The sequence below is a fragment of the Sinohyriopsis cumingii genome, chromosome 6 (genome assembly GCF_028554795.1).
Source record: "Sinohyriopsis cumingii isolate HCF-2022 chromosome 6, ASM2855479v2, whole genome shotgun sequence".
Taxonomy (NCBI): Eukaryota; Metazoa; Mollusca; class Bivalvia; order Unionida; family Unionidae; genus Sinohyriopsis; species Sinohyriopsis cumingii.
In genome coordinates, this window is record NC_142966.1 from 34,538,146 (window position 1) to 34,553,841 (window position 15,696).

At 36.4% G+C, this 15,696-nt stretch overlaps 1 protein-coding gene and 1 long non-coding RNA gene across 5 annotated transcripts in view; both read left to right on the plus strand.

Annotated features, from left to right (window-relative positions):
• Positions 1–3,886, plus strand: part of LOC149796700 (uncharacterized) — a 70,796-nt gene extending 66,910 nt beyond the window's left edge. Inside the window, exons 9-11 of one of the 4 annotated variants that reach the window (XM_089961332.1) lie at positions 168–297; positions 1,815–1,918; positions 3,652–3,886. The gene's annotated coding sequence lies outside the window, so the exon portion shown is untranslated. Of the gene's footprint in view, positions 1–167; positions 299–1,814; positions 1,919–3,651 lie in introns of those variants that run through there. The other 3 variants (XM_089961329.1, XM_089961331.1, XM_089961330.1) reach the window with 3 other exon arrangements.
• Positions 3,887–3,910: 24 nt separating this feature from the next.
• The window catches only part of LOC149796701 (uncharacterized), a 31,760-nt gene continuing 19,974 nt past the window's right edge, over positions 3,911–15,696 (plus strand). The window contains exons 1-3 of the long non-coding RNA XR_016421727.1: positions 3,911–3,923; positions 7,198–7,259; positions 10,160–10,223. This is a non-coding gene — a long non-coding RNA (uncharacterized LOC149796701). The remainder of the gene's footprint in view (positions 3,924–7,197; positions 7,260–10,159; positions 10,224–15,696) is intronic.

Here is a 15,696-nt window from a genome sequence, read left to right on the forward strand (position 1 = left end):
CACATTGGCTGAATCCGAGACTCGAACCCACGCAGACAGAGGTGAGATGGCAATGATCCGTAACGGAGAGCGCTTTAGACCACTCGGCCACTCGGGGCCCTTACTCCTATCTGTTATTTAGTTCCTAATTAATGCAACTATAAGTAGTATAGACTTTCAAATTGCAGACTCCTCAGACAAGCAGATTCAATCGTGTCCCGGTGTAAATGCACCTGCTATAGGAGGATCAGTTGGCGGAATATGTGTGATTGCCATCATCGTTAACATCATCACGGTTGCTGTCTTAAAGAAAAGACGGTAAGTGTCTCACTAGACTTTGTGATATTATTGTAGACTTTCATTGTGGGAAATTGTATAGCGCAACTTGGATGCACGAATTAAAACGTCATACATCGTTGGCATGAATAGTGTACTTAGCAGCACTACTAGTGGATTCTGATCATAATTTAGAGGAAAATATATACAGTACTATGCAATTGCTTCTTAAAGATTGCAATTTTAAATATAATTATCGATCAGCTGTCTTCCTTAAGTTAACTATTAAATGAATTCAAGCTGGTTTTGATATCAGTCTGTATTTTGTAAAATGGAGGCAATATACTTGTCGCTTCGTTAATGAAATTACAGTTGATTGCTTGGGATATGACTAATATTAAACGTAAGAGTGTTCTTTTCGTTTGCATAACAACTGAAACTCAAGCTTGCAAAAACGTCTTTCAATGTATAAAACTATTTATAAGTAGAATGGCAATCTCTCTTGCAATACTAAGTAATATTTAGCATTGTAACATCTGTTAATGAAACGTTTCTTATCAACACACCAGTAAAGTACCTTGTTTTAGTAAACCAAACTATTTATATGGAAGCAAGGGCTTCTGAAAGCCACATTCCTTGAATAATAACTCTAGAAAGGATCGAAATTCGTGCATCTTAGATAAATTATTACATCTTCATTTCTGAAAAAGGACCTATGCACAATTTTCCTTTCGAGTAGTCTAGTTGTACTAAATATTTATGAATGTTGTTGCATCAGTTAAGATGTATATTTAACAAGGAATAACGTGCATATTTAAATGTGTGCTTCCATATTTTCATTCTCTTGAAGATGCAACGTAACGAATGGTAAATAAGTTGGTAATAACATAATAACAGTCACACTTTTATCCATAAACATAATGAAAATGTTCTTTCAATTATAGCATTCATTTTCAGAACTATTATCCATGTTTGTGGATATAATGTATCTTAAATGTTTGACATCATTATAAAAATATAGGCATTTCAACATATTTGATGTGAGATTGGTTTTCCCATTTTGCTACATTGCTACTACTTCTGCTGCTACTACTACTACTATCACTACTACTACTACTACTACTACTACTACTACTAATAATAATAATAATAATAGTAATAAAGCAAATTAATACATTATTTATATTCTTGATATGTCAACGTTGGTGAGCGTAATTATTGATCCACGAACAGTTCTATTTACACTCCATAGCAGGCTAAAACCTATAACAAATTTATCAGCGTGGTTGTGTCACCCTGTCAGGTTTAATATCACAGATGTGCTGCGTAAGACAAAGTAACGTATAATGTCATGTTCTTCAAGTCATGCTTATTTGTCATGATATTAATATCCCATTAACGGTTTTAAAGAGACAGTGAGAGGTCGCTAATGAATAATTGCGCACAGCCATTTGTTATCCACGTGACTTTAAGCTCGAAAATATGTCGTTGCTTTTATTTGCCAATAATTTGTGCAGGTGTGTGTAATGCTTCCAAACACCCTTTTCTTTACTGACTAGGAACAAAGACACCAGTGACAATGAAATGCAAATGGGAAAGGTCAACCACGGTATGGGCAGTCATTACTTAAATTTTGCCAGTCCCAGCACAGGAAACGTTATCCGTAAGAGAACACACACACACACACACACACACACACACACACACAGCGACCTAACGATACGAATCGTATAACAATAGTGAACCATTCACATAAATGCTTTGAGAGAACAGTGACATATATCTACATAACGGGTATGTATGTGAATAGGTGTCAATTTAGTTGCTGCTATATTATCACCATATTTTGCAAATACACTGTTTATTAATTTATATGGTTATTATTGTTAACGACTGCACTATGATATATTTTTATTACATGCTGATTCCTCATAAATAAAACGTTTGTTTCTAAAGGAAGACAGGATATTGTAAATGGCAGTAATACATACCAGGCGTTAATGCCTTGCACAACACTCCCGGGACGAAGATACCCTCATCCATGCCAATTTTTCTGTACTATCTTTAGATGCGAAGTTCTAGAACAGAAAGAACACAGACGCGGGTCTGCTTCCATCTTTATAGGCGCATGTACGACACCCCCCTCTTTTTCCAGAAGTGACTGCATGCGTCAAGTATATGCAAATACGCTATTGTAAAAGTTTCCTTTTCCGTGTACATTGAGTTATATCAGAAATGTATTCTTTTTTCTGTATTGATTGATTTATATAACCCCAAGTCCTCGTAAATGAGTGTTATTTTAAGCTTTCTAAGATGTGAGGACCTTCAATTTGAAAGTAAAGCTGTGCTAAAACTAGAGGTGCTCAAATGATAGTATACCATAACATTACGCTCCTGTGGACTAGTGGTTAGAGCGTCCGCCTAGGATGCGACAGGTCGTGGGTTCAATCCCAGTCCGAGTCATACCAAAGACTTAAAAAATGGTACTAACAGCTGCCTCGTTTGTTTGTCAGCATTACGAGGCTAGTATTAGGACTGGTCGGCCTGGTGTCAGGATAATGTGGTTGGGTGGGACATCATGCTACATGTCTGAGGCATTTTGCCCCAGTGTTAGACATCACTATAAACTGACACACTGCAGACGTCGTGGCGATATGACTGAAAAATTGTTAAACTACGAACTTGTATTGTCTCTTATTAGCATACTATATAATGGATATTCCTGAAATATACGCTAATTCTTGACTACACATTGTCTTGATTCCTATCATAGTAGACATAGTAACATATATTGATTCATATAATATGATGACTAATTCAGATGCATCATCATCGATATTTGTCATCAGTCTCAGGAAATATTTTGAATTTCAGGAATGAACAACTTTCTGAATGTTGCAAATATGTGAAAATATAGATACGAAAAGACCCATGGCATACATGCCTTTGTGCTTGGCGTATACTCATTGTGCATGCATGGACGGCTGTTAGTTTTGATATTTGTGGTTCGATGAAGTTTCGGACCTTGCCGAGAGTCGGCGTACTTAGAAAGGAAGGAAGCAAGGCATAGCCTCGTCATCGCCTTTACGATCCCAGGAGAGTATGGGAACCTCATCATCATTCGAGGAGAGTAGTCCTGAATTCAAGAAGGATACAGAATCCTTCACTGGGTCTTTGGGAATCAAAAGAAGACCCATTAACACCAGATGGGCATGGGATTTATCTCTTTGTTAGAGAAAAGCTTTCATCAATTCATTGAGACTATGGGATCCTTCCATCAGACCTGCAGAACTTGTAGCAAAAGTCCTTTATCCCAGGATGGTATGTAATTTTCTATTTGCTTGAGAATATTAATAAGATACATATTTCATCATGGTCTCAATCTATTTCGGATAGTTATAGAGCCAGAGTCCCGCCAAAGAGAAGAAAATCGGACTGAGAATGAGTAGTACCTTCGAATAGGCATGAGGAGCATCCTCTCAAGGATCTTAACCCAATGACGGTGATGAGTTGATCGCGCCTCGTTCAAAAAGGAGAGCAACGACGACAATCTATAAGTTCTGAGAATGGCACCACCATCATATCAAAGTCATCTGGACGGTTATCGGCGTTCACATACCGGTGGTCTGTAAATGGAATCCCATCGTCTGTACTGGGACAAGGTTTAGGTTGATAGCACACACACAAATCTGTCTCGAATCGTCTGATATGCTAGAGTGTTACTAATTCTTCATTAGTAGGAAATTTTGTGTCCAGATTATTTACTTGTTGACATTAGTCTGTTAAACAGATAAGAGTCCCTATATCGGTATTATCCAATCTTTGACCACCAGAAATACTTCAAAGAGATGTGGTCCTTGGTTCTTAGCTTAGTTGATGCCAGAGGCGTAGTAGTAGATCGTATGCATTCCATATTTAGAACCTTGACACGTCCGCTGCAAATTCAAAGGATGCAAACGATCCAATCAGATAAAATATATTAGACAGCTATGACTCAATGGGACTGAGTCTAACAATGAAGCTGGAATGAGTGGGGAATGAGATGCAAACAATTGGCTAGAGAGAAGACGTATTAATGTATGAGTGTTATCGACGTCACTTTGAGTAATGCGTGGGGATTGAATTTGATTCGTTAAGGAATTGGAATTTGTGAGCTTTGAAAGGAAGCTTTTCAGGGAGCCAGCAAAGGAGCAGCCTAGACTGGAAGAAGGAAAGAGCGGAAGAGTTAAAGTATGTAGGGAGAAGGAAGGACTGTAGGAGAAAGAAAGTAAATAATAAAGGTAGAAAGGAAGATAGATGGAGAATCAGGAAAAAGGTTGGAGAGACAGATGAGTACAAAAACGATCCAATAATATACTTTCGCATGAGGTGATAAATTGTTCAATGATGTTCGACCAACAAAATCAAATGCTATGAGAATATTATTGAGTAGAGATTTAAACATTGTATTTAATGTACTTACCAAGTATATTCTCCACATTTATATGTATTTATAAAGTTTTATATTTATTGAGAACTTGTGCTAATGTATATGTTTATAGTGTCGGCCTTTGCTGGGAGGACCTTTTGTTCATGAGAAATAAAAACCTTGAAATTATGTCTATAGCCGCTCAATGGACATTTTTTTTATAAACAAAAACCATTCGTCATTGAATGATATTATGAGAGCTGCATTTTTGGCAGGCGTACACTACTTCCCCTCCTTTTACCTTTTGTCTTAAGATCTTTCCTTTGGGTCATATATTTACGTACAAAAAGTAGTTCGAACAGCAACAAACGTACAGTAGTAAACATTCCTACTGTCAGGATGAGTAGAAGAATTACCAGTTTTTTAGGTATTCACCTTTCCTCCAAACTATAGTGACCGATAGTGTGTTCATGCTAATAAAATATAGGGATTTGGAGGGTTGTTGTGTAGATTTATTTTCAATCTACAATAGCTACCTGGCACTATTGCTACCTTTTCTCCTACCACTCCCTTCTAATGTCCAAAGCGTTGTCCATATTAAAATAAAAGCGGAAGGATGTCTTGCATTGACCTATTACTTGAAAGTGAGTGGGTCTGCCTTTGTTCTGATCTAGATGTTACGTTCGTCACAAGAGATGTAAGCAAAGCAATAGAGATAAATAAGAAATACTCTAACCCCCACCTCTCACAAAATACTTACTAAACGAGAGTCAAAATATGTTTACTTTTCGAAAAAAAGTATAGAAAAGTTGTTAAATTAAATAACATGGAATAACTGGACAGAACATTACTTTAATACGTAATCCGATTTCAGGATATGCCTCACTTTATCTATCTATCTATCTATCTATCTATCTATCTATCTATCTATATATATATATATATATATATATATATATATATATATATATATATATATATATATATATATATATATATATATATATATCAGAATGAAGCCTTATGTTGCTGATTCTAGTGAAACCACATAACACGTTAAACAAATGAGATTTTGATTTATAATGCATTAAACTTGATGAATGAATTCAACATCCTACTCAGGCACGAAACGTTTAGCAAGAAGAATCTTGTCGTTCTTAACAGATTCAATCAAAGCACTGACGTCCAACAAATAATCTTGTTCTTCTGGGGATGGTTTTAGCGCTATATTTCGGCACATGTTACATGACGGACACTTAACTGGTGGTGGAGGAACAAGGGAAAATCGTTGGAAGAACCACCTATCCCCACGAGAAACTACTCGCAAGCTTTGTCACACACCCGTTATGGCCGAGACTCGAACCCATGTAGACAGAGGTGAGATGGCAGTCATCTGTAAAGGAGAGCGCTTAAAAACAATTTAGCCACCTGGGGCCCCATCTTGTATCTCAACGGATATAGTCTATTCATGGAGTGTATCAGCATTTTGTGTTAAGTGTAATGAATTTGTCAACATATATTGTCAATGACGGTAATTGTAAAGAAGCATGTATAATATAGCGATATATCAATAGATCTGGTGGATTAATGGAATTATCAGGAAGTATAATCTATATATATACTTCATCAACAGGTAAGATGATGTACTAGATAAATTGTCACAAAAATAGGGATATTGATGTTTAGGCTTAAACCCTAATTCATTTGTTTCATCAAAATATATATTTATCATGTTACATTAAGGCGAAGAGGAACAACTGTTTCCAACTCCAAAGCTCCTTACGAATGTCTAAGGAACAACCTATTGTGGTACGTTCCTCCCAGACCGCCGAAAGATTCATAAAGAACCTCGCTGTCCCGTAATTTGTTGGTCCAGAACCTTTGACCCCTCACAATGAATAAATGAACTTCGTTCCTCGAACCAACTACAGCACTGAATAGCTGTATCTACTTACTGTACCAGTTATACAATCCCACAAAGTTCGACAACTCCCTGTAATAGCTCTACAAAACTATCGAGACTCATCTGTATTGTGACGATACAGATGCGTTTAGGGACATAATTATTACGATCATGGCCACATTCACCACCAGATGATTTGAGATCAAACGGGTTCCCCACTGCCAGATTTTTCTGCGTGCAAATGACGGAACAAATTTCATTTTAAACAAATAAATTATCGAGGTTAAAACTAACACACATCCAGTAACGATGCTCTAAGCAACGAAACCCACCGACATTTTCATTCATGATAGATAGGCATGTTCGTACAAACAGTTATATGTAACTATTCCTTGTGAAGCAAGACTGGTGCACAATATTAGTTATATTGCAAGACGGCTTTTAATGAGCATATTTTCTCTGACTAATGAGCATGAAACAATTCTTAATAGAATATGAAATCCTAAGTTCATATATGTGCACTAATATTGTAACACAACATTCATCCGTAAATACTGACAAGGAGTACAACCTTGTGATAATAAGGCCATTTACATATTTGTCTACAACATTTGTATTTTTCTCTATTTAGATTCGTCCATCGGAGGTGACAATTCACGAGAAGGATTTCAAACAGGAGATACAGAATACGAGGTAAGGCTGAAGAACCGTTAAACACAATATAATTGTCAAAGTAAGCTTTAATGAAATTACATCACATATTATGAATGAGCAAAATTACTGTATTATAGCTCCTATATAGTGATTCGTGTCTGGTGCCTCTTATTTTCTTATTAGGTTAGACCATTGCTATTTAATCCAGAGGCGAAAGAAATGCTGACGGTTGTAAAACTTGTATCTCTCCTAATAAACTAGAGTCAAGTTAGTACGAAGGAAGGTTTAATGCGTGATCATGCATCTTACCGCTAACACATAAGCAAAACTGTTTTTTATATTTTTCTTTGGCCACACTCGTTTATAATGTTATAATTTTACTTTATATAATACTAATTATGTAATATAAAGTGAAATTTATTGACATAATATGAACATTTTGGGTTTAGGTATTGAGATAAATAACTTAGCATTTTAAACAGTGATGCTTTTATTCTTTAGCCATCTCATCGGATATGTTACGACAATATAGTCGTTAACTATATACCGCAAGGGAAGTAAAACAAACAATAAACAAGCAATGTATTGCTCTAACTTACAAAGTGAAAATTTGAAAGGAACTTATATTATTTTGAATCCTAAATGTCCTATCAAAATTCAGTTCCCTAATTAAATATAACAGTCTTGAATGTCATGATGTATCACAATGATATAATCCAGAATGTTGTTGAATGAGTCCTGAATTCTAAGTTAAAGTTTTAGTTAAGACAGTTGATGATCACGTTGTAATTCCAATGAATAATTTAAATATATATTTCCTCTCAAATCAAATCTGAACACAACTACAAACCCTCATCATATAATACAAAAGACTGATATAAAACAGGATGAATACTTGTTTACCGAAATCCTCTATATAATACTTTCTCTTGACCTATGACACAAAAGAATTTCCAGTGGAAAAACACAGACATTGAACTCAAATCTAAATAAGAATCTTGTTGACTTCTTAGAAGAATGATCAAAATCAGGTTGACATTATTCTCAGTCAGGGACTAAGGTGAAGCCCACAATATAAATTGAATATGCATAAAAGTTAGAATGTTTAGTTAAGCTTGTTTTTTTTTTATTTTATTCTAATGTTTCCTCTTTATTAATACCGCCATGGTTCTACTAAAATGTCATAGATTATGTGAGAAGATGTATTTCAGTTTTGTATATCGTTGTATATCGTTGTATATTGTTGTATATCGTTGTATATCGTATCTCTAACTTCATGTGACATTCCGTTGGTAATTTTAAAACTTTAAAATTTACATCCAAAATTATATTAAAGGATTAATATATAAGAAAATATTAGGACACGGGAAAACATACGTATTCATTTGAAAGGGGATACAGCTATTTAGAACCTCAGCTTTGTGATGCATGTCTAAGATGTTCTTTGTCTAAAACGTCGAGAAGATTCATCTTTGTATTAACATACAAAATTTGGAGAAAATTTAATTGATGGCCAGTCAAGAGACATCAAAGAAACTGTACAAAATACAAACAAATCAAATTAAGAATTGCTCCATAGGCAGAATAATAATAATTTAGTTTCTCTCATACTTTTGCATTCTAAGGTTGTTTACTGTGTTAGCTTATGCAGTTAGCTAGATTATGTATTGACAAACGCCAGTAGGTAAACATAGATAGTGTGACATAATCAAGATCAGATAAATAGGGGAACATACAGAATAATGACGTATACCTGTAAAACCGTCAAAGTGTAAACATAATGACTTTACTATTGTTTGAAAAAGTTGGAATCATATTGAATTAACATATTCGTGTATAATTAATATCTAATTTTATCTAATCACATGAAATTACTGAAATTTAATTTAATTATTATCACACATGCCACGATAATTGTCTGACTTGTCATTATTTAATTGTTTACTATGCTGCTTATTTGAACCAACGTATGGGCCCAATGAAACAGTAATAACCTGGAAAACAAGGAACTTATCAAGGGAACGTATTTCAATAATGCTAGCAAGAACTTACTGTGCATAAACAAATCTGTTCAGATTGAAATCAATTCACAATTTCATTATTTCCTATATATTTTGTAATTAGTCAGCATTATTGTGACAAACAGTGCATATACAAACTCACTGTTTTAAAGCAACGCGTATACTATATCGCACCTTTTTCCTGAATATTTGAAAAATGTAAATCTGGTCATCTGACTTTTAAACCCAAGAGGTATGAACAAACGACACGAGGCTAATGTCTCCACCAAATGATTAATGTATTATGAGAAGAAAGGTGCACCTTAGCTTACAGCGTAGGAGTACCAATGTTGGTGATCCCTCGCACAATCATTCTCAGTATGAACCTTCTTCTTATACCGTTCAGTTAAGAGCAAAGTTTATCACAAGGTATTGATCACCATCCTATTAATATAAATTGCGAGCCTACTGAGAAGTAAACGTTATACAGGAATGTCTCCTCTACTTGTAACAAGTGCGTCATAGAAGCTAAAAAAGCTACCTTTTGTGCTAAGTGTTTGTCGCTACTAATGAAAGCTGAATGAATAAAATGCAACTGGATCTTAGACCTTGACATACTGCCTAGGATATTTATTCTTGTCCATGACAAATATGGTTCATTTAAACTCTGCATATAGCAACTAATGACATTACCCACGTTCCAAGTATGAGGACTTGATTGATAAAGAAGTCATGCCCGTGTTCGATGTCTGAGGACATAATTCATAGGGAAGAGGTTAGATCCTTCCATGTTTCGTATCATCCTAATGTTGTGTATCAAATGTCCACCGTACATGATGATGTTTGTTAGTATCAAAGGTGAATTCATCTGAACGTCCATATAGAACGTGTCTTTGTCTTAAGCGAGAGATATTACGCTTTGTTTTTCTTCTGTTACAGAAACTACAAGACAGCGGGAGAATCGAAGGGTCTGCTTATTGTACGATAAATTACATGGAAACAGGTCAGTAGAGGTCAGATGATCTTCATAAGCCTATTTATTTGCGTAACCTTTTCCTTGTTTATGGACAGATATATTTGTCAATACATATCTTGTTCAACATGCTCTTTTATGGTTAAACCATTATGATGGAGATTTTTAAACCTTAAAGGAGACCAGAAACAAAAAATTTCCTTTTATGTATGCAGTTCTCTACAAACTTTAATTGGATTGTGATGTTATAAATTAAATATCGTAAACAGGTAGTGATTATATTGCGCGGAAGATACCACGATTCCGTAAATTGCCGAGTTTTTCCGAGCTTTGAGGAGACGACAAATCACGTGGTCCCGTGACGCAATACTAGCCAGTCCTCAAATACAAAACATATACATGGCGAGCGAAACAGACAGGAGGAGACCAGATTTGGGTTGCTCATTCAAAAGTTGAATATGCTTATAACTATATCGTTGAATTATGTGTTAACAATGTGTTTAATAGCTGACAGCAGAAAAGTACAACAGTATGAAGGTGCTCATATTTCATATCTTGGAATTTAAAAAATGCAATGTAATTTTGAAATAAATACTTATACATCGTGTGCTGTGCAAAAATGTGATAAGGATTAAGTGATGGTGCCCAATGTAGAAATTAAAAATTTACCACAATGCAATAAATTCATTTAAGAAGGATGAGGTTCAATCGTATTATATGTAAATGACATATTCATTACCTACCCCCAACACACACACACACCACCACCACCACCACCACCACCAACGTAGGTATGATATCTTGAAAATATACTTCCAACACTGAAACGCTGAGAGATAATACTGAATTCTGGGCGAAGAGACTAGAACGGGGACAGACTTGTGTGTGAAACAATATCCATTACTTGGGTGTGTAAAAGGCATTGAGAACGGTTTTCATCGGTCGAAACTTAAGCATTAGTTTTTCACACACAAAAAACCATCACAAATAAATCTGCAAAGCAGAAATCATAAGTAATTAATTTAAACATTAAGAAGCTTCCTTCTTATGATTCAATCACAGTGTAATTTAATACAGGCTACAGATAGAGTATTGACAAATCTGATAGTATATACATGTCTGGTATAAATAGTTTATTTACTGTACTGGTCAGTGCTGAAAGAAATTTTTTAGGCCCAGGCCTAGGGCTGGTGACTTAAATAACCTTACTAGCCCTGACTGAAATTCCACAAGCCCCGACAGTTCATACCTGTCAACTCTCAAGCCGGGAGGAAAACCTCCCGATTTTGGGGGTATTTCCACACCTACCTCCCGATTTCGTACTATCTCCCGAGTTTTCGCAGAGAACTTCCTATTATTACATTATGTCTGCCAATTTTCATTTCTCAGACGAAAAAACAAAACATACATAAATAGATAAAACGTATACTATCCACAGGTGCCATATTATATTTTATCACTTGTTGATATTGTAGTGACGAAATAATAAATATCACACGAGTTTTTTTTCTTCAGTAAATATAATGTTAAGATTAAACATTATTCATGTAAATTTCAGATTTTTTAAAACAGATCAAAAGAATTGTAGTAATAAAAACATTATAACAAAAATTGTCACCAATTCGCTTAAATTCCATGAATGATCACTGTGAATGTTGCCTACTTTTCTCCGCAAACAAAATCAATCTCCATTTCTACCAAAGAAACTCGGCCAGTTAACACCTGACATTCCTCTACTGTACATGTAAAGTTCAATTACCATGATTAAAGGAGACTAGAAATCAAAATTTTCCTTTTACGTATGCAATTCTCTACAGATTTTAATTCGACTGTCATGTTTATAAATTAAATATCGTAAGCGGGTAGTGATTTTATTGCATAGAAGATACCACGATTCCTTAAATTGCCGAGTTTTTCCGAGTTTTCATGAGACGACAGATCACGTGGTACCGTGACGCAATACTAGCCAGTTATCGAATACAAACATAAACATTGGCGAGCGAGGCAGACGGAAGGAGATCACATTTGGGTTGCACATTCAAAACTTGAATCTGCAGTCTGATATAATAGTTTATGTACTGTACTGGTCAGTGCTAAAGGACATTTTTTAGGCACAGGCCCCGGGCTGGTGACTTAAATAAACTCAAGCCCTGACTGAAATTCCACAAGCCCGGACAGTTCATACCTGTCAACTCTCAAGCCGGGAGAAAGACCTTCCGATTTTGGGGGTATTTCCTCATCTACATCCCGATCTCGTAATATCTCTAAATTTTTCGCAGCGAAGTCCCGATTATTACATTATGTCTGTCAATTTTCATTTGTCAGAAGAAAAAACCCCAACCCCAAACCATTTATAAATAGATATAACGTATGCAATCCAGTCTAAACTGCCACACTGCAGACATCGTAGTGATATGACTGAAAAATTGTTAAAGCTACGTTAAAAATTCAAATCACACGCACACACGTCTAAATCCGTCACTGGACGAAATAATTAATATCACACAACAGTTTTTTTCTTTTTTTCTTCTTCAGTAAATAGAACGTGAAAATTAAACATTATTCAAGTAAATTTCAGATGTTTTTAAACAACTACAACAGTACTATAGTAGAAAAAAATTAAAAGAATAAAATTGTCACCAGTTAGCTTAAATGAATGATCACTGTGAAATTTTCTCTGCAAACAAAATCGCATCTCCATTTCCGCCAAAGAAACTCGGCCAGTTAACACCTGACATTCCTCTACCGTATATGTAAAGTTTAAATACCATGATTAAATTTCAAGGAATAAAGCAAAATATACCATGCAGTATATGTGGCCCTAAAGAACTAATTCTGAATAAATAGTTTGTTCAGCAAACAGTGTTACATGCATTAAGACTTAAACCTGAAGTACATGGCATCGTAAGTAACAACAAAATAGGCATTGTTTATTTGACAATCAATTGCTGGTGCTTATACATAGACACACACTGTCGAACATGGTTTCTTTGAAGTATGTCCGAAGGGCAGTCCTTTTCACAAGATCAATGCAAGGATAAGGAGTATGTTCATTAGTCACACCGGCTTTATTGCTTGCGTACTTAAATGAAAACTTTAGCTATTTTGCAATTTAGCCAGAGCTGACCAGAAGCAGCAGAGGGAGTGAACAGACCGAAACTAAATTTAGAAATAACTATTCCACGGAATTACTTCTCGATAGAAACCTATTTCGGTGAAATAAACCCTTTCACGGCCCCATATAAAAACCCGCGCCGACTACATAAAACACGCGCCAAAATAATTTATGCTGCAAAAATTCCGTCGAGGCCGACGCGATATCGTGTTCGCGGGTCATGTAGGTTTATTGTTACAAATCCGTGAGGTTTTCTTCGAGCATGACTGAAGAAATTCTTAAATTTATTTAAATCCATATCGCCACCACACCAGGTTTGATGAATATTTCTCAGTGTATGTGTATCAACTCCATTGAATACCGCAAGAAGATTACAATTATCCCTGATTACTTTAGGAATTTGTGTATAACGCTGAGTAACATAAATGACATCGGTGTTTCGATGACGACCCCGGGAAAATATCCTTGCAGGATTTTTTTGCTTGTCCAGCATCACATCATCGTACACTACTAGGTTATTTATTCCCCCGTCGAGGTCTTCAACGCTGGGAGCTTCTTCGATATCAGTGATAAATTCAACAACATCCTCGCCGTCTTCACTCAGCGCTTTTGCACTCTCATTAAAATCTTTTATAACATCATAACAACGTTGATCATCCACAGACGGAGCTATCAAGTATAGTTTGTCCCATTTCATCCACTTCATAATCAGGTTCAGCAACAACTGCGTTTTACCCGATCCTGACGGTCCAATGATAATCATTCTGATAGAATTTGGCAACACCGAATTATGCTTGATTGGCTCCCTTCGCCGCGTCGCAGAAAAGTCTGTAATTTCCATTTGTATACAAAGAATAATAATTATGGATCTATATTGTGTGAAGTGTCGGGCACGAACCCCTACGAATGATCTAACAACGGTTACAACAAAAAATAACAGACTAGCACTTTCTGGTACGTGTACGCGATGTGGCACAAAAAAATTTAAATTTCAAAAAAAAAACGAGGTGGTGACATTGCAGCCGCCCTCGGACGACTTCCAGGTACCCCTTGGGGAAAGTATCCCGGAGAAAAACATCTCCCAGGATACAATTACTGCGGTCCGGGAACACGACTAGATATCAGGCTTGACAGCAACGATCAGCCCAAACCCGGCGAGTATCCGATAAACGCTATCGACGCAGCGTGTCACATACATGATATTGCTTATCGAAGTAAAGATCTACAAGACAGGCATATCGCGGATGTGAAATTAATTCATGCCCTAAGCGCCATAAAAAATAAATCACTTAAGGAGTCACTCGCTAATTGGTTAATAAGATCAGCGATGAAATCTAAATTAGTAATCGGGGCTGGATAATTAATAGAAATGCAAGCATTTCCAATGGAAGCGATTTATTATTCCCCAATCGGATACTGGAGAGGTAAATCAGCAATTAATAAACTCGCCAACGCGGCATCAGTACCACGCGAGGTTGCCAAAAATTGGCTATCAAAACAAGCAATATGGCAAATCTACTTACCGCCGCCGAGACAAATCAACTTTGCACATTTTGATGTTAGTGTACCCAATGAAGTTCATCAGGCTGACATACTATTCCTGCCTCATGATACTGTCCGTAGAAAAACATACAAATACGCGCTAACAGTAGTTGATGTTGCTAGTAGATACAAAGAAGCAGAGCCGCTAACAACAAAGACAGCGTCCGAAGTCGCCTCTGCGTTTTCGCGAATTTATCAACGAGGACCTCTAAACTGGCCACGATTATTACAAGTTGATCCTGGCAAGGAATTTCAGGGCGCGGTGTCATCGTTGACAAAGCAGCATAACGTTACCATACGACGAGGACATACTGAAATTCATCGCGATCAGGCAATTGTTGAGCGATTTAATAGAACACTCGCTGAGAGATTATTCGGATACCAGTACGCGAGGGAATTCATTTACGATACACGATCTCGTGAATGGGTTGCAAGACTGCCAAACGTGATCCGCGCACTAAATAATGAAATTACCAGAACAACAAACATGAGACCTGTAAATGCAATCACAAAAAAATATATACCCCGCGTCAGTGAACGTGTTTCAACGCAGCCAACGACGCTAGCGTCCCCGTTGCTGGGTAATGTCACCGTTAGGTATTTATACGAACCGGGCGAACTCGAAGGAGAAAAAAAAAGGGCAACTGATCCTATATGGAGCGTTACAACACATAAGATATCTAGCATAACCAGATCAACTGGGAGAAACGCAATCTACAGATTAGATTCAACTGCTCCTCAGCGTGGGTTCACACGCGAGCAACTTCAGGTGATCCCCGCGGATACACAATTACCACCTCGATCACTTAAATAACTTCAGCAGCACCTCTGCGTCGATTACACTCA